This window comes from Podarcis cretensis (assembly GCF_951804945.1).
Source record: "Podarcis cretensis genome assembly, chromosome: 12".
NCBI classification, from domain to species: domain Eukaryota; kingdom Metazoa; phylum Chordata; class Lepidosauria; order Squamata; family Lacertidae; genus Podarcis; species Podarcis cretensis.
In genome coordinates this window covers 12,795,225-12,815,783 of record NC_137181.1, presented here as the reverse complement: position 1 = coordinate 12,815,783, position 20,559 = coordinate 12,795,225, and the positions used below count along the sequence as shown (strand labels likewise).

General features: G+C 39.4%; 2 long non-coding RNA genes across 7 annotated transcripts in view; one reads left to right on the top strand and one right to left on the bottom strand.

Moving 5' to 3' along the window:
- Positions 1–6,702, bottom strand: part of LOC307199343 — a 28,411-nt gene extending 21,709 nt beyond the window's left edge. For 3 of the 4 annotated variants that reach the window (XR_013831903.1, XR_013831904.1, XR_013831905.1), the window contains exons 1-2: positions 5,943–6,702; positions 4,152–4,240 (exon numbers count right to left, since the gene is read on the bottom strand). This is a non-coding gene — a long non-coding RNA (uncharacterized lncRNA). The remainder of the gene's footprint in view (positions 1–4,151; positions 4,241–5,942) is intronic. The other variant, XR_013831906.1, reaches the window with a different exon arrangement.
- Positions 1–20,559, top strand: part of LOC307199337 — a 97,016-nt gene that overhangs the window by 2,135 nt on the left and 74,322 nt on the right. For all 3 annotated transcript variants that reach the window (XR_013831894.1, XR_013831895.1, XR_013831896.1), the window contains exons 2-3: positions 5,310–5,403; positions 6,697–6,978. This is a non-coding gene — a long non-coding RNA (uncharacterized lncRNA). The remainder of the gene's footprint in view (positions 1–5,309; positions 5,404–6,696; positions 6,979–20,559) is intronic.

Below are 20,559 nucleotides of genomic sequence, written 5' to 3'. Positions count from 1 at the left end.
CCTGCATTATATTTACACACACTTCAACTGGGAGGGGTTTCAGATGATCCTCATCCTTGTCATCTGGCAGTAGCTTCCAAGTGAGAAAGCGTTTTTACTATGAATTATAACTGATCGTTTGAACAAGGCTGTAGCCTCGGGGAAGGAGGAGGGAATATTCCTGAATGTTCCATCTTCCATTAAACATAAAAAGTAAGTTTCTAACTCCACAAGTAAAAGAGATATAAGGGAAAGCTAAAAGAGCCAGTATGGTATATTGGTTAGAACGGAACTGCCAACTTGCATCCCTCTAGACTTGGCTGTTGGATTACAATCCCTAACCATTGGCCATGCTGGCTGGAGCTAATGGAACTCCCATAAAACCTGAAGGGCAATAATGCATGGGTTAAAACACTGGCCAAGTGTGACTTGGGTTCAATTTAATTCAGGGGTAGGCAACCTAAGGCCCGGGGGCTGGATGCGGCCCAATCGCCTTCTCAATCTGGCCTGCGGACAGCCCGGGAATCAGCATGTTTTTACATGAGTAGAATGTGTCCTTTTATTTAAAATGCATCTCTGGGTTATTTGTGAGGCATAGGAATTTGTTTTTGTTTGTTTTTTTTCAAAATTTAGTCTGGCCCACCACATGGTCTGAGGGACGGTGGACCGGCCCACAGCTGAAAAAGGTTGCTGACCCCTGATCTAATTCATCAACCAAGTTTACTGGGCTGGGCTGAGCCAGAGCTGTTAGAGGATAAAATGAGGGGTAAAGGAAGAACTATGTGTGTTGCCCTGAGCTCCTTGAAAGAAGGACATAATATAAATGGAATATGTGGAATTATGATGCATTTGGCCCTGTCTCTTTATAGCTTTAGTCAGCTAATTAAGATTACGGTAATCTTTTTTTTTTTTTTAATAATAATATTTATTAAATTTTTGTATAACCAATAAAAAGCATACATAATAACAAAATATTTTCCATTATCCACATTTCATTCTCAACTTTGGACTTCCTCACATCTCTTGTTCCTTCTTTCTAAACATAGATTTTACCAGCAAATTATTAACTTAATTTAATTCATATAATATAATTTTCCAATATTTAATGTCTCAAATTTTGGGATTGAACATACTCTTATTGAAGCTTAATCATAAAATATTACTTATCCAAAATTTATCTTTTCATCTACCAATTAAATTTAAATTTATATTCTTTATAACTAGTTTGTTGGAGCCGTGTTTTTGCTAATCTTACATCTTTCTTAACATTCATACAATTTACAATATTTTTGTAGATAGTCCTTAAATTTCTTCCAGTCCTCCTCCACCAGTTCTTCTCCCAGGTCAAGATTACGGTAATCTTTTCCAGCAGGTGTAGGGGGAGAAGAGACCTTATTGCTGCCACCACTGCCATTAATAACTATGTTCAGTGATTTGTTTATGTGTTTTTAAGGATTGGGTTATTTTGTGAGGGTTTTTTTTTTAAAAAAAATGTGCCTATTAGAAACTGTCCTGTGGCTTCTGCAAATTATCTAGATAGATAGATAGATAGATAGATAGATAGATAGATAGATAGATAAATGCTTGGAATAATATTTGACACAATTGCTTGCTCCCTAGTCTGCTTGCTTCCTGCCTTCCAGAGTTCTGACAACATCTTGCAGAGCACTAGGATAACTGATAGGAACTAGGCTCTTATTTTTATATTTTAAAAATGTACAAAATGAAAGTTAATTTTTATTAATAGTTAATACATCAAATGTGAACAAATGGATCTACTTGTATTTGGGTTCTTTTGGATGCTCTGCATTGATTTGCCCCGCACCACTTGTTGGTCTTCAGCACATTTCTGGCTATAAAAAAGGTAAAGGTACCCCTGCCCGTACGGGCCAGTCTTGACAGACTCTGGGGTTGTGCGCCCATCTCACTTAAGAGGCCAGGGGCCAGCGCTGTCCGGAGACACTTCCGGGTCACGTGGCCAGCGTGACATCGCTGCTCTGGCGAGCCAGAGCCGCACACGGAAACGCCGTTTACCTTCCCGCTGGTAAGCGGTCCCTATTTATCTACTTGCACCCGGAGGTGCTTTCGAACTGCTAGGTTGGCAGGCGCTGGGACCGAGCAGCGGGAGCGCACCCCGCCGCAGGGATTCGAACCTCCGACCTTTCGATCGGCAAGTCCTAGGCGCTGAGGCTTTAACCCACAGCGCCACCTGCGTCCCTATTTCTGGCTATGGCCTGCACCTGACATGCTCCTGTAGCATGTATGATACAGTGTGATGCTCTCATCCTTTGGATAGGGTTGTCACCTTCAAACAGAGCACTTTTGCTGTCTGACCAGCAGCATATCAACAGCTAAAGGCACTTCTAAAGACTGGGAAAGGTTTTCCCAACCTTCAGTCTTTCAATCTATTGTATTTCTGCCTATTATGCATCTGATTACAGCTTAGGACCCCAGAATCCAGGGGGGAAAGACAGTGTCCCTGCATAATAAATGTGAAGTGATTGAAACTTTTTGAAGATTGCTAATTTTTTATAGTAAAAAATGAAGAGTCATATATTGATAAAAGGTGCCAGCACAAAAAGGTGATGGAGACTATCACAAAAGAGCTCTCTCTCTCTCTCTCTCTCTCTCTCTCTCTCTGTGTGTGTGTGTGTGTGTGTGTGCTGTTCTGTGAATGGGAGTTTCCAGCCAATGACCTCCCTTCTTACCCCTCCCATCATACATAAAGGAGCACTGTGTACATCTGTAGGGAAGGCTCAAACCTGAAATATTACTATTACCTGAGAAACAGACTTCCATGTGGGTCATGGGAAGTCAGCACCTACCAGAACTGATTAAAAAAACCACACACACACAGACTGGCCCCCTGTATGGATATGTATTTAAAGTCATCAGGGTGCAGTGCTGTCATCCTAAGTCTCACAGACTCAAATGAAGTTTATAAATAAATATGGCTCAATATTTAAAACAAGAAATGTTGCATGCTTCTTGTTTTCCTTATTTCTGAAATTTTGGTGCACTTACATTATTATTATTTGCTCTGTACCTAGCATATTTCACAGTGTGCAAAACACTTTGCTGTTCTTGTTTCTTATTCTCAAAGCAGTTCCGTGATGTGGTTAGTTTCATGGCCAAATGGGAATGGAAGCTGACTTTTCCACATCCAGATAGTTAGCTGCTAACTGTATACTGTGGTACCTCGGGTTAAGAACTTAATTCATTCTGGAGGTCCATTCTTAACCTGAAACTTGTTCTTAACCTGAGGTACCACTTTAGCTAAGGGGGCCTTCCGCTGCTGCCTCACCACCAGAGCACGATATCTGTTCTCATCCTGAAGCAAAGTTCTTAACCCAAGGTACTATTTCTGGGTTAGCGGAGTCTGGAACCTGAAGCGTCTGTAACCCGAGGTACCACTGTACTCTCTTGCTAACCTCTCAACAGAAACTGAAATTTCCAAACTTTGGTCAAAGTTCCTTTTGCCTTGTTTGTTTTTGAATGATATGATTTATAGTGATTCTATTGGTGCCGATATGATGCAACTACTGGTATACGTAATCTCTGCCAACCAGCCTTGGCTCTGCCCTATCTAGCAATGTCATGGCTCTTAAGTGCATATGCAGTTGTGCCCCACCCTCCACCACCAAGAGTATACTCATTATTTTAGTGAAGAGGCAAAGTTCATGCTTCCTCAATACAACTATACAGGCTACATCAGAATTTCAGACTGCCCGCCAGTAGACTCTATCCAGCCCATTCAGCTGAATTGAATCCTTTGAATACAGTGCTGCATAACACATTTTGTCTGACACTGAAAATTCATTCAGTCATTTTATTCATTCATACAGTTGTTGCTCATTTGTTAATACATGCAAATTTATGCCCATTTAAAATATCTAAATATCTAGTGTGGAGCTAATTAAACTTTAAAAACTTTTCAGGGTATGCAAAAGGTCAAGCCAGTTTGTTTGTTTACAAAGGAAAACAAGCCAGGAGGCTACCCTTGGCCAACAGGCACAAACTCTCCTAATTTACAGGGTTTTTACAATTGCTAGAGGCCAAGAAAGGAAAAGCAGCAGGCTTTGAGATGCACAAGTCTGCTTTCTGAAGGTGGCTCTGTTCCCTCTTCAATTGGCTTGTTTCTGACAAGGGACCTTTGCTGTCAAGGCACTTACCAAAGACACAGAGGGAGCAGGAAAAGATGAAGATGGAGGAGAAGGCCTTTAACAGCTGAAAAGATGATGATGATATCCTTCTTTTCTGTCTTTCAAAGAACCTAAACATCAGTATCACAGTATAATAAATCAAAGTACAATTCAAAGATTGTCAACAACAAAATTAGAATAAAATCAAACAGGCTGAAGCACAATTTGTTATCCTAATAAGCTTCTGCCAAGTGCTTTATTTCTCCCTCTGGTGGTCCCTGAGCACTTCATTCAGAAATCTGAGGCTCCATTTCATATTTTCCCAAATTGAAGTCCAGTACGTATCTCTATGCAGTGGGGCCTTTTCAGTTCTGGCACCTAGCTACATCAAAGGTTTTTAGACAGCATTTAGAGCTGACTTTTTGAAATGTGTTATCATAAAGTGATGTAAAAGGAGTGAGTCATGATAAAATAGGAAAACGGTCAAAGCAGAACAGGAGAAGCTGCCCCGGAGACACAATTTGTTATGCTATGCTTCTAATAGGTTGTGTTATATTCTGGATTATGTATGTTTTAATAGATTATGTCTGAATAGGATGAGAGTGTTGGAGATACGTGCAAATGTGTATGTGAATCCGGTCTTGGGTGTTTGATTTTCGTTGTTGTGTATACTGTGTATATACGGACAATGACAATAAATTTATCTAATCTAATCTAATCTAATCTAATCTAATTGATCACACGTCTCTCTAAATAAAAACAATAGTTCCAATAGTTTTTTTATTATTATGCTTTTCAGATGAATAATGTATCCCAAAATGACTCTTTTAATATGTTTGACAGAAGAGTTGTTGGGCAGGAGCTGCTCTGTTCTCCTAGCCTGGGTGTTGTTACCAACTCTGTTTCTGCATCCCATCTGGAAGAAAGAGGAGGGACTGCAAGATAGCCAGAACCACCACTTACATTGGTTGTAACTTTAACTGTAACTTGAAGAACTTGTGCTTGAGCTTGCTTTTTCCTCCTCCCTCCCATTCCATTTTCCTTGTGTGTTGTGTGTGTGTTTTTGATTACAAGATATGACTGTCCTAGAACTTATGTTTGTAAGCCGCTATAAGAGCCTTTTGACTAAAGGGCAGGGTATTATTTTATTTTCGAAAAATGAACTCAACTCATATCTCCTTCTCTCAGACTGAGAAGAGAAAAGAATAAGAGCAACAAGGAAAAGGAAATACAGAGAAAAGGTACAAGAAAGAAATCAGCTTGTCAACACCAGGAAAAAGTGGTGAGTTACTAGCAGGTAGAGCGACGTTATAAACCTCTTTTAAGACAGCGCTGGCCATCAAGAGATTTTTTTGTATTGATTTTTATTAATTTTATTTCTTTAAAAATTGCATATACCACCATTTGTCAAAAGGACACAGGGCAGCTTACAACATAGTAACATATTAAACAACACAATGCACATGAAGAACAACATCAGCAAGAAAAACAGTTGTGTGAATTCAATTCATAATAATAAGCAATAACATAATAGGCGTGTCCAGTCATTCACAATGTCATCCCAGCAATAAACTCTACAGCTCAACTCCTGCAAGTACCATATGCAAGTGAAATAACATTATCTATTAATCACAGGTGCAACTATAAAAAGTATACCTAATGACTACAGCAGTATTTCCTTGTAAAAAAGCAGCAGCAGAAGCATACTTCAAGTGCAGAATTATTATTTTTTTACAAAGTGCATCTTCACTTTACAAAAAAAAAAGCTGGATCAAATGGGGTCGCCTTTTCATACATGGTTTTGCAATTATTTAATCTCACCAATCAAGTGTTGAAACCCTGCTACAAAGCCTTGTCCCATACAGAATTTGGAAGGCTACACTGGACAATGAGGAAAAAGAAAATATGGGGCAGGAATTCTCCTGTTTGTTCAGGGAGATAGAGCAGGGGTGTGTGTGTGTGTGTGTGTGTGTGTGTGTGAGAGAGAGAGAGAGAGAGAGAGAGAGAGAGAGAGAGAGAGAATTGTCTATTTGACTTCCCTGGGCCTTAATGCTACCTAACTGCCAACCACCTGTGGCAGTTGGTTGCCATGGCAATTTCCCCAGGTTGCCTGGGCTGAACATTCTAGACTCCTACAGCTGCATAGAAAAAGCTGTGTATGTTCACATGAGAAGGGCCTTACATGGGTGTTACTGATAAATGTCCCCCTCAGATATAGATATAGATATAGATATAGATATAGATATAGATATAGATATAGATATAGATATAGATATAGATATAGATATAGATATAGATATACCGGTAGATATAGATATTTTGTGCCTTCATTGGTTCATTTGTTAGCTGCCCTTCGTCCTAAGGTTCCAGAGCAAGGTTGTGGCATTAAAACACTGTATTAAAACCATATTTTAAACAGCCTACAATCATAAGAAAAAGTGATTCCTAAAAACATACACACCTCAACTGTCAAAAGCCATCAGCTGTACTATTTATACACAACGCATGTATGGGGCGGGGGGGGGGGGAATGACAGTGAAGACCACTTTTCCGTCTGTTTCTCATTTTACCTCAGACTTCCTCTTCGTCTATGAAGTAGCTGTTTGCATGAATGTAGGGGAAATGGAGGGAGCCGTGAGGGAAGGGCAGGGAGAAATAGAGAAAGCATAAGAGAGAGTGGGAGAAGCCATACGTGTGAGGAGGACAACAATGCAGAGGAGAGATGGAAGAAGCGATTTGTGACAGGATTTTACACAGAGGACTCTGAGGGCGCTGAGTTGTGAGGCAAGGAATGGACCCACGGCTGACCCTGGCACCAGAATGAGCGGATTCAGGAAGACGACGGCATGAAAGCAGAGTAAGTTTGATTAATTATTGAATGGAAATTCAGTTGTTCTGCTTTCTGTGGTTCCCTTTTTTCTTATCTTTGTGTGAGAGAAAATGGGACTGGGGAAGAGAAAGTGGGCTAAGGAGGGTGGTCGCCATTCTAGATTAAAAAGAAAAGCATCACTAACTAACGCCTGGACAAACTCAATATTTCATAGTTGAAATCAGGGACACTCTTGTATACTAGAAATACCCCAGTTTTCATCCACTCTCTTGTTCTCTCTCTCACCACCACTGTTTCCTCTTTTAAAAAGTGTATGGATATTTAGGTGGCTATTTTTAAAAAGGCTTTCCCTGAGGTGTGGTATGGTCATTTTTTGGAATATTACCTGCATAGTTGCAAAAGTGCTTTTATTGCTTTTGGTTTCCTTGGCCTGTAATATTTGGTATTTTATCTTCTTGTATGCTGCTCCTGGTAGCTTTTGTTTGTGAAGCTGTATATAAATCTGCAAATAAAAGTTGTTGTCGGCATCCATCTGTCTTGAGAGGCAATGGAGTGCGCTTCTGGGGGTGAAGTCATGCTGCTGCATTAGCAGCACCAAAGTGACTTCCCCAGGGAACAAGCCTGGACAGTGTGTATGTAGGTGCTGCGATGCTCAGATGACAAGACCCCCTTCTTGGCCTTGCTGGTATGATCCAAAAGAAATCAGAGCAATACATTTGGCACCAACTTGGCTGCAGGAGTTCCCAGAATAAGACTTACATGGTTTCACCCAACTGTCTAAGGGACTCTACTCCCAATTTGTGTAGGGTTTACTTCTTAGTCTTCTCTTCTCCCGAATATATCCTGCAAAGCAGCGGAGGTTTAAGATCAGAACTTTCCTTTTTCAGATGAGCTACCTTCCCAGGTTGATGAGCCCCATCTGCCCCTCACTTCCCTCTACAACACATAAACCTCCTTCTTGACCATTGGACCATTGGTCTTGCCTGCTCAATCTGCTGGAGCCTGTCTTTGTATGCAGGGGAAGACCCTAACTCACTGGGAGTTTGAGACTCATCAGCTACTCTCACCTGGTTTAGCCAGCCAGTCAAAGCTGTTTCCCAGGGTTTGGCCACTGTCGCATGCTGAGGACTGAGTGTAGGGTGGGGGAACCAAAGGTGGACAAACTAGCTTAGGAGGAGCATGGTGTGTCCCCCACTAGAGATACTACTCCTCCCCTTACACCCTATAGACCCCAAATAAAAGTAAAATCAAACAAAATAATTGCACTGTAGAATGGTTAGTACAAACTTCAGTCTCACCGTGGAGAGACTGGTGTCAGTAGCCAATCAAAAATGTCCATTCAGTCCAACCTCAGTCCAACCCAATGCATTTCTGCTCAGTTATGTGTCCCAGTGTATTCAGTGGGACTTTTATGCATGCATGCCTGGGAGTATCTGCAAGTGTACATAGGCTTGGGATGGAACTCAGGAAACTGCCTTATACCAAGTCACACCTTAGTCCATGGATAGGCAAACTAAGGCCCAGGGGCCAGATCCAGCCCAATCGCCTTCTCAATCTGGTCCGTGCATGGTCCAGGAATCAGCATGAGTAGAATGTGTCCTTTTATTTAAAATGCATCTCTGGGTTATTTGTGGGGCATAAGAATTCGTTCATTTTTTTCTGTCAAAATATAGTCTGGCCCACCACAAGCTCTGAGGGACAGTGGACCGGCCCCCTGCTGAAAAAGTTTGCTGACCCCTTGAGCTTGTTTGGAGGTTCTAGCAGGGGAGCGCAGCTATCATATACCCTTGACCGAAGAACAGTACACTCCTATCTGGGATGGTCGTCCTCTTCCACCGAGCGTGCAGCTTCGGGAGGGACACATATGGAGCTGTGAGGGAGGAAGGGGACACCCGCGTAGCCAGCCAGATCAGCCGAATCAACCCTGGCGATGGGGTGACAGATGTCACAGCCAGATCGCCCTCACATCCTTTAGTGGTAGTATGGCTGTATTGGTTTTTGTAACATAAAACCATTCATTAACAATTATTCGAAAAGAAAAGAAAAGAAAAAGTTTGCTGACCCCTGCCTTAGTCCCTCTAGTTCAGTACTGTATACAGTGACTGGCAGTGATTCTCCGGCGTTTCAGACCAGAATCTTTCCCAGTCCTACCTGGAGATTCCAAAAAAGTAAAAAGTATGTATACTGATTTACAAGGAACAAATACAGTGGTACCTCGTGTTACAAACACTTCGGGTTACAAACTCCGCAAACCTGGAAGTAGTACCTCGGGTTGAGAACTTTGGCCCAGGATGAGAATGGAAATCACATGCCAGCGGCATGGCAGCAGCGGGAGTCCCCATTAGTGAAAGCGCACCTCAGTTTTAGAACGGTGTCAGGTTAAGAATGGACCTCCGGAACGAATTAAGTTCGTAACCCGAGGTACCACTGTATCAGAAAATTGGATTTGTCTTTGGGAAACTGAAACAGTAGATCTAAGTCCAGAACCACAAGTAAGTAAATAACTGGCCTAATAAACTTAAGCCCAGTTGAAACAAAATGTTGAAAGGCAGTTCAGTTGCTCAGGTTACTGGGTTTCTAGTAGAAACTTTCTGCTTGTTAATGTGGGTGCATCCCTCCTAATGGAAGTCTGCAGCTTGGGGAATGCATTGCAGACGGATGCCCAAGCTAAGTGGCATGATCTGGTAAAAAGTGCCTTCTACCAGCATGAACTGATGAGCCAGCTGCAGTCCCTTCTGGAAAAACATGATCATATCATAATTATCCATGTTTTGATAACATCAAGGTTAAAGTATTGCAATGCATTATATATCAGCTGCTGATGAAGATTGATCAGAAATTTCAAGTGCTGCCAAGTACAGCAGCTAGACTATTAACTGGGTGGATAGAACAATTTACTTCTCACAAGTGCTGCCAGTGTTTTTATGGATACAATTCAAATGGGATATCTTAAAGAGTACCTGCTTCAGTATGAACTTGCTCAATTGTTAAGGTCTTCATAGCATGCTCCACTCCAGGTGGCTCCACCTTCAGCAGTAAAATGGATTACTACTAGAGATAGACCTTTTCTGTGCTGGCACCCTGGTTGTGAAACTCCTACCTCAGATATGTTCATCAAGAAATGTTGTTTTAATCTTGTATGGATGGTGCTTAGGTCATGTGGTATGTAGGATCACATTGCTTGATTTCATACAGCTAATCAGATATATACTATTTCTATTGCTACTTGTGGCTATGCCAAGATCATTTTAGGCAGTGCTATTGTAGTAAGAACTACAGATGTATTTTCACTCCATCCAAGCAGGGTAGCCCACTACTTAAGTCTGTCAATGCCCTTAATCTTGGCTTCGGTTTTTGCAATTTCTTTGCTATCATGTTGTACCTTAAGGATAGCTTGTTGTTCCATTTGCTTAATTACTATCTCATCCTTTATTTCAACAACAATTATAAGTGAATTGTGAAGATCTTCTCCATATCCTTATGAAATAGGTTCTATTGTTTTATGCAGTATAGGATTAATAATAATTTGTCTATCTGTGTGTATGAGGACTTTAAGCGAAAAGTCAGATGGTAGTACCTTAGAAACATTGCAGAAAAATCTATTACTAAATATTACAATTAGTTTAATAACATACCTATTAACAATAATATAATCATAAAATGTTTCTATACATACACATCTTTGTCCTTGAACTTGATTAATTCCTTATAATAATATGCATTTGACATTCTCAATGAAAAACAACTGATGTGACTCAAAATCTTCATCTTTACAAACAAATAATAAATTTATTTTGTACAATAATTAAAGCTCCAATAGAAGTGTGTAAAATATATGGTGATTAAAAAATTATAGTAACCAGCTCTGTAACATTTTTAATACATTGCATTATTATGAAAGATGACTAAAAAAAATGTGTCTAACTATCTAACATGGATTTTTCTGGTTTGTTTGCTCTTTGAATATGTAATTGATTATGGACATTTGAATACTTCGATAGTTCCTAATTAAACTACAGATATAATCTTCCTCTCAGCTTTTTGATCTTGTATCTAGTTAGCATGGCTATTTGGAAGAGGGTTGATCTGTTTATCTATAGAGGACCCTCCCATGTAAAACAGGTAGGATAAGAGGCACATTTCTACAGGTTTCTACATGAGTAGGGATATTTGGCTTGCATGAGAAGATTATTGTGGCTACAATATAACAGAAAAATTTCTGAAGTTATAAGCTAAGATATAAACAGTGAAGCAGTTTACATCATTACTGGGAAATGCAGCTGGGTTGCAGTTAATTACTAGTATGCAGCATGGTACACAAGTCTTTTCCAGAGTGGAGGAGTGACAGGTCTAGCGCATAGCTGTCAACTTTTCCCTTTTCTTGCGAGGAATCCTATTCGGAATAAGGGAATTTCCCTTTAAAAAAGGGAAACGTTGACAGCTATGGTCTAGAGATGCAGGTTTGATAATGCCCACAAAGTTGGGGTAGGCCTGGTCTTGCCTTATGTATGGCTGGTGGGCTTCTTCCTTCAGTTGCAGCCTCTCATAGTGGGTACTTAACAACAAGAGTGTTTATTTGGGTCCATGGAGTCCTCCAAGCAGAAGCAGGTTTCAGATGGTGCAACCAGTTCTACCACATTGAGTGCCATGCCTAGTGAGTGCTGCAGGTGGTCAGAACTATGGTGTAGTGAATTTATCAGAATGGAAGATGAGAGGCAGGAGGTGCCAAATTTTGGCTTCACACAGGGTACCACTGAAATTTGAAAGACCAAAGTCCAACCCTGGTCCAAGGGTGTTCACTGTGATGACCACAGCTTGTCCAGCCTTTCAGTCAACTTAGTGGGGTAAGGTGTACAAAAAAGGTCCATACCACATTTCCCAAAGAGCAAGATTACACACAGTGAAACATTTTTAAAATGGCACACTGGATAACTGGGGGTGGAGATGCAGATCACTGCATTTGAAGGATCATGCATGTAAGCAAGGGTGCCAACTTGAATAAAATATGGGGGGGCAGATAAGCTTGTGGATGGAAGTATGGTAGGGCCTAGGCTCTTCCCATGAGCTGCCACAGTATGTCCTCTGGTGTGTCTGAGCTGCCTGACATCTCAGCTAGCTCAATGTCTCCAAGAGGGCTTGACTAACTGGGCTTATCTGTGAGAAACTAACTGGGTTTATCTGCAAGATGCTTCTGGTCTCTCTAGTGTCTGGGAGAAACTAATAGGCTTCTGAAGAAGCAGCATTTTGTAGTTCATGCCTTCTTGGCATAGTAGGGCAAACCTGTGGGTAGCTCTCCTCCTCTGAATTAGAAGGGTGAACTATTTTCTTGAGTTTTGTTACCTAATCCTGACATTTTTTATTTGGAAGTCCATGTTTGATGTTTTATCATCTAATTAGAAGTACTGCATTTTTATCCTACATGATTCAAGCATTTTTTAAAAGTGAAATAATTTAAATTTAAATGTCCATGTTTAACAACAACCCATCTATATTCAGAAGCTGTACATTGATAAGTTAATGGTAGTTTGGAGGGAGAGAGATATGAAAAAGAAAACTGAAGAAACAAAGCTGCAAAAATGAACCTTAAAATACAAAACTAACATTTTTCATTTTTAAAGGAAAAAGGTTTACTTTGACAACAACATTAAGCTGTAAAACTGACTTCAGTTGATTATTCTAATTGCAAATTCAGATCTGTATATCAAATTTAGTGTATAACATCATTTATAGTTTTCCTTAATAGGATTTACTAACATAGATTAGCTGTATCATGTATTTAACTTAATATGTAATAATATACAAGCATAAATCTTCTGAAGTGTAGCCCCAAAAAGAACTAGTATAAAATTATGGGTGTACAGTTTGACCAATTTGATTTGTAATGTTTTAAAAATTCAAACAAGTTAATATTGGATAAAAATAATATATCACTAAGAAGTAACTAAATGCCTTCTCACACTAATGTTGACTTCCTGTTCATTGTTGTCTTTTTTTCTAATATGGCTAGATAACATTAGCTCTAATTTGAATTAATGTACAGTTTCAGGTGGGAGATTCTCTTTTCCAGTTTTGTCACACAGTATGATACTGTACAAGTCGCTAAGCCAAGTTCTCACAACAGCAATAGAGTGATGAGCCAAATTCCTTTTTATACTCTAATGTACTCAGCTGTAAATTAGGATAATGTTAGCCTAATCCACAAGTCAGGTAAGCTGATATGCAAGGATTTAAACCAATTTATTCCACCATTGACTTCAATGGGACTAAAGATATTTAAACAAACTGGGCTGTGGAGAAGACTACTTTGGAGTGGCATGATATGAAGTTTGATTAATTCATATTTTTAAAGAGGAAATACAATTATCACAAAAAGGGTAGCATTATAATCAGCTGTTTCTTCATGACATCTAATTACTTAACAAAAGGGAATACATATAAAATTAAAACACCAGTCCAATTACCTTGCCATTGTTTTACAAGAGCCTATTAAATCATTTTGAATAATAAACTGAATTTCACAGATATGTAAAAACATTTAAATCATATTTTTGTGCAAAATACCAAATATGTAAATGGCCAGAAAGGACAAATACAAAAAGTGATCTATAATAAATGGACCTATTTTTCAGTATTTGCTTTGGGTGCAGATATGCATCCCATTCTCAGTGTGTTCCTGGTCCCAATATTATCCCTGAATGCAGAAGTGGACAGATCACCTTGCTAGCCTCAGCTGATTTGCTAACTGTGACCTAACGTAGAAAAGAAGAATCTAGCCTCAGTTATTTATGCACTAATTGTATCCAGACTGGCCTATTGAAATGAACCTTTATAAGCAGGTCAGAAACTGCATGTGGTAAATAATGCTGTCACCAGGATGATGGTAGGAGCATGTTGAACTTATAATATTTAATGATGAGGGGGTGGGGAATGGTTTAATTCACACTTCTGGAAACAGTAATCAAACTTAAACACAGCTATCCTTGAGAATTCACACATATCCAAATTCTCTGATTGAATTCCCAACCAATGTGTACAATAAGGTGTATATTAGTGGAAAGTGTACATAAAAATGCATATATTAGTGAAAATCACATACAAATTGCATTATTTAGGGGGAAATGCTTTAAACATGAGAAGAAAAATATGTATAATGCACACTAATATGCTGATGAATTTCACAAAGTGATGCAGAAATATGGCAAATAGAACTTAAGACTGGGAAAATGAGAAACTGAGAGAAACTAAAATTGGCAGATTTGTACATCCCTAATCACATTACAACTATCCTACAAAAACTCATTGGTTACAAATGCATTCCTGGTTCAATTTCAAGTGCTTGTGTTAACCTCTAAAGCCCTCAACAGTCTAGTAACATGTTTTTCTCAAAGACTGCCTACATGAACCTATTCAAGCTTTGAGACCAATGCGGCTCAGCCATCAGGCATATACCTTTAGAAAATGTTTAATTGTGGGATTCCAAGGGCAGGACTTTCTTAGTGGTGGCACTGTTGTGGAATTCTCTCTGTAAAGAAGTCCACCAAATGCCTTGTCTTCCTGTGTGTTACTTTTTAGACATTTTTTATCATTATTATGCTGACTCCTTTGGTTTTAATGCTTCTGAATTTTGTATTTCTATTATGTAATATATTTTTGATTGATGTTTTATTTTTATTTATATGGGGGAGATGATAACACTTGAGAGATGGCTGAAAGCTACTGAAAACTAAATTTTAAAAACGAATTTAGCATCTTCCTAAATAGACCTATCTTACGTAATCCAAACTTATGTAGCGTTTTAAAGAACAGCCAAGATTGCATTCTCTACAGAAACCTTATATAAGCTATATCATGCTAGTCACAAGGTTCAAAATATCTTCGTACTGAAGGAGTCACCATATGCCAAATATTAACCAATGGTATTAAAAGCCCTGGACATTAGCTTTAATGGACAACCTTATGAAACAAATCAATGCATTCACTGGACAATCACATACTGACAGTTTAATTGAGAACTGGTATCCATTCCCACCTTATGACAACCAGCACTCAGTCGCTCAACATAATGCTAAACCTCATGAGTAGCTCTGTTCAGATAATATAATTCCACAGCTGCTCCAGGAGAAACCATGTGCCCTCATTGTTGTCTTTATTATATTATTATTCCTCCTGTATGTTTACATGGTTTTATGTTTATTTTCCATCTTGGTACTGTTACTTTTATTAAAAACAATAAAAATAGAATTTTAAAAGAACAACAATAGCAGGGCCATTCAGAAATACGAAGAAGATATCAGTATACTTTGGGGAGCTCCAAATCTAAAAGAACCAAACTGGGGGTGTGGAGACAGCCCAGTGAGGGCATAGAATGCTCAGTAGTCGTGGAATGTAGAGTGTCAGTTGGAAAAGGTGGAATGGAAAGGACTGCTGGAGAACAGCAGGGTTGTCTAGCTAGAATCCTGAACAGGAGCCCTTCTGTTAGGCATGGGTACACTGAACATTTTGTTGCAGGGGTCCCTTGTTTTTTAATAACGATCTGTCTGTCTGTTTCTCTGTCTCTCTATCTGTATATATAAAATCATAATTGAAATAAAAAATATCAGTATGTATGACTTTGTAGTCATTACAAACCAATGGGATGTAGGTTACCATGTTACACACACTTAGTGAAGGATACATTTTCAAATGTCTAAAGATCCTAATACTGACAGTTGAATATGCCACATGGATGTAGGCGACTCAACATATATCTTAAACCTAAACAATTATGGCCTAACACATCACATTTGGCAATGTTTTTATTGTATGAGATTTGGTTTTCTTTATGTATTTAAGACAGTGCTTTTTTCCTTTAAAAATGCTAAGGGGCACTCTCATTTTCCTGCTCATATTGAAATACTGCCCCTCAATGAGGCCAAACTTAGATTCACAAAATGTTTAGGGGTATGCGTACCCCCAGAAAAAAACACTATTTAGAACTTTTCCTATTGATAGGAAATTCAATAAATTAATTTTATGACTTTGAAATATTTTTTTCCTTAAACATTCTTGAATAAATGTTCTAGGCAATTTGTTTAAGGAAAAGAAAAGCATACTAGAACTGAATTGTTATCTTGATGCAGAATCTGACTGAAGAGAAGTTGTACAGTACCTCAATCCTAAAAAGACTCTTGTAAATGTTAAATTTATTTAATTAAATGGCAATTACTTCCAATTCTTCTAGGGTACAGCCTAGGATAGATACATTCCTCATATACAGACCACAATAAAAACACAAAGGGCACAGTCCCCTGGGAAGTTCTTCTGTGCAAGCCCCATTCAATTGAAAGGGAGCTGCAAGAGTACAATGGGGCTTGTGCAGGAGAACTTCCCAGTGCATACTGAAGCTAAACATTCAAACACACTGGCTATTTTAACAACACTTTTAAAAATGAGTAAATGTAGAATTCAGTTGTATGGGATTTGTGGGGAAAGCTCCTCAAAATTCATCAAAATTATTTCTTGGGAATCAATATATTTCCATGCCAATCTTTATTTTAACTGTGACTGGGAATGCTGATAGTCTTACAGTCCATATTTGGAAAAATTATGGCTGATTTTGGTGCCTCACTTTTAGCTGTCTCTTTGAAACACCTTAAGGCAGATTGATTTTTTTAGCCATTGGGGTACTGATCAGTTCCAAAATTTGGGGTCTTTTTGAGGCATCTCAGGTTAAGCATTCACAAAAGCTAGTCATTCAAAATTGTGGGCCTCATCTTTCATTAATGGAAACTCATAGTGATCAGTATAAGGGGGTTCATTTAGCAAACTTACTTTTTATGAAGTATGAATAAACCAGGAGGTCTACCTCATTCATAACTAAAGTAAAAGTGGATCTCTACACTCTGACAAAGTTCAGCCACTGAGCTGCAGCATTAACTTGTATTCTAACAAGATTAAAATATATTTGTCCTGGGGATTAGCATACTTAAGTCCCCTTTTGCCTTTTTAGCAGTGGCAGTGCACTTTGATCTGTGTTGCATGGCAAGAGCACGGCTTGGGCCCAGCCATCCGAGTGCCAAGTGTGAAATCGGCCTGATGTCATCCCCATTCTTCATCTTTTACATCTTTCACCAGTTTAATTATATTTCCGCCACAAAGCTCTGGAGCTTCATTGCATATTCAAGTTTGACTAGGAAGCATTTAAAAAAATGTACGGATGAACTAACTCTGTGGGGGAAGGGACAGGATGCTTAAACCTTTACTGAAAAGGGGCAGCAAGCTCCAAACCTTGACTTAGCAATAATAAATAAATAAATAAATAAATAAAATAATTCTTACCTGGTGTTTTTTTTAGTGCATGTAGTGCATTGTGTAAATTGATCTTTGTTAAATTATTGCCATTGTGGTACAAACTGTAGCATGGAACTACAGATTATTTACCTTGATGAACTTTGACATTTAAGTTTCGAACCTTACACTTTCTGCATTCTGAAACTGTGCTGCTGCCTCTCCACATGGTCCTTTCATATCACTTGGCTTCTTGTAAAGGCACCATTGCACTAGATGGAAGCAAGCTGATACTGTGCCCCTCTGGTAATACTATTGGTTTCAGAGGCAAATGGGTTCTGGGCTGGGGGGGGGGAGAATATTAAGAAAATGGAGGTCCTCTGTGCATATTGGCTATGTGATATTTACTGAAACACTTATTCCTCTTCACTCCCATTGCCTCCATTCTACGTCATTACAGAATTTTCTCAAGAGTTGGTCATTATTTTGATTCTATTTCTTCTGCATTGTTCAGAGTAGATTGCATCTGTTATGTGAATCCCCTCAAACTTAAGTGGGGAAGTGGGCACCTCTACCCTAAAGGTGTGAGATGACTTTGTGGAAGAGGAAGGGGACAAAGGGAGAGGAAATGAGCCCACCTGCAGCTGTGACATAGGCTTTGACCTTCACCCCAGTCTTCTGGCCACAGACTCTATTCATAGTAAGTTAGAGTGTCTGTGAGACACAAGCACATTCTCTCTCTCTAGCTCATCAAGTCAGTGACCGTTGGGCGTTACTTCCACATACAAGCCAGGCAGAATAGAAATGCAGATCAGCTTCTTTAGCATTTGAGAGCAGGTCAATGCTGGGAAATGCTCTTCTCAGACAGCCTCTTTTGTCTGTGATTTTCCAGTGTTTTCCACTTTCTGGATATGAGCAGAGACAGGTAATGTGACAATGGATGAGATAAATGTATGTTCCCATTTGCTATTTAAGAGAGATGGGAGTTGGGAGAAAGAAAGCCTGATGTGAGTTTGAGATACTTCAAATTAATGAGTATTTTATTTGGAGTCATTACTCCCCATTTAGAATGTGACGTTACAATGCATTGCTTTTTAAATTGAATTGATATAATTATAAAATTATCTCCACATAATTAACTCAAGGATTACATTTGATTCTATTTAGCATGTAATCAAAGCCTATTATGTTTTAGCTATAGGAACACCAATTACATTTAAAAGGGTTACTTAGACCCAGCTCCATTGGGGGGTGGGAAGTAGAATAGCTTCTCTTGGTGTTATTACAGTTATATTCACAAGCAGATGAAAGATAGACAGAAATATTAAATGATATAGGCTCCTCTGTATGCACACACACATGCATGCATGCATTCTCTTGCTTTCTTTTGTATTTATTTAGCTTCAGGATCGCTGGAGGGGAGAAAAATTAGGAAGTTTACTACTTTCTTCAAGTTTTGGGTTAAAACAGTGCATCAGATGAGTCCTGATACTGGCAGTTACGAATGAGAAAGCAGAGAAGGAGATCCTTCACTCATTTCTGCACTGGAATTTAAAAGAAGTGGACTGTGATCCACAAAAACTTATAATAAATTTGTAAAGTCTTTAGTAAATCTAGTATTTGGTCTTTAAAGATTCTTGGCTGCTTTACCTTTCCGGTGTACAAGAAACAGCAGCAGAGAACAGGTCAGAGCTGAAATTATGCATTTTATAATTTTGGCTTCTTGCTCTTGATAATCTCTTACAACGCTCAACATCCCAACTGCCCTCCCCCCCCAAAAAAAACCACTGTAACTATTTATAAAGGTATAATGAATTGGACGCAGTTGCTTTTGACTGAAACACCTCTGTAGAAGATACCATATCGTGTAGATACATGAGACAAAAAGGAACTGGGCTGTCCTGAGGCTTTTAAAAAGAGACCACAACTGATGGACTTCGGCAAAACTTCAAATTTTTCCTTCTTAAGAAGGTCTGTTGGGAGATTCCGTGGAGGAAATGAACGGGTATCTTTCCCAGATTAAGGTATCCCAATTCTACGAAATCAAAGAGTTCGACAAAAGATTGGCATCTAGTTGGAAGAAGTGGAGAGGAAGAAAATAATCGGGATTCTTCAGGAGAAGTAAAGCAACCTGAGACAGCAAGTAGATGCCGTCGTCGCTGGCGATGTTGCCGCTAAACCACGGTGTCGCTTGCCAGGGAAATCAAGACGCCGCCGAGAAAGCTTTCTGCAGCCTGGCAGTTGGATCTAGAGATTCAGAGGAGGAAAGATGTCCTGGGAAAGATGGTAGCATTTACATCGCAACCGCAGCGTCTCTCAAAACCTGAAGGAAGGGCCTAATGAAACAGCTTGTTTTCCACACAGAAGAAAATCCAGAAAGGTTTTTCTAAATAAAGTATTGTAGGCGGACCCGATGCTGTAGAAGGACTTGTGTTGGCGCTTGGAGCAATGACAGTTCTGCATCCGACCAGCTGGTCTGTTGCTGAGCCTCGCTTCTCTTCCTTTCCCTAAATATTTATTAACTGGACAAATGCATGGTGTATTTCCAATAGACTCAGTAGTGTCGTAGGCATAGGCAAATAATATCACGCGTGATTCTAGGTACTCTTGTGTGTGCCTGGAAAGTCCGTGCTTTACAGAAGTTATAGCATTAAACTATATCAAAAATACAAAAGCTACAAATTCAACAGTGAGAAGGAAGGTGGGAGTGGAAGTCCATATTAGGAAGAAAGAGCATTATTTTTATGTTAGACTTCCTAAACTGTAATCATTCTGTCTTGGCTGAAATAAATCAATGAGCTGGTGTTGATTTTACTGTTAAAAACACTAAAACGAGCCTAAACTGGCATATCAACGAAAAATGCATTACGATGCTTTAAACAGGAGCAGCAAATGGGGCCCACGCGATCTACCAGATTGTGAATCACAAGCCACTTACACTGGAGTAGCCCTTTTGGTTAAATGGGAAATTTTACGTAAATTGGTTGCATTCTTCCTCAGTTTGTTCCAAAGCAAGTTGTATCTTGGTCTGCAACTCAAAAAAAGACCAAATGTGAAGAAGTGGGAGAGAAGAAACTGTGTCAACTCTAAGAGGCCGGGATCTTAGGGTCAACCAAGCTGGATCTGCAAGTTTTTTCTTGCTCCACTCCAACTAGGTCACTCTGGCTCCCACATGGTTGTACAGAAACATAGCTGTACCGCCGCCCAAACACTTCCCCGTAGTTCGAAATTTACCCTAAACCTAAGGCAGGCTATTGCTTAGAAAATCACACCCAGAGTCTACACTAGTTAGCCCAGTGCTGGAGGGTGAGCCCTGGGGACTTCCCAGCACCTTCTCACACC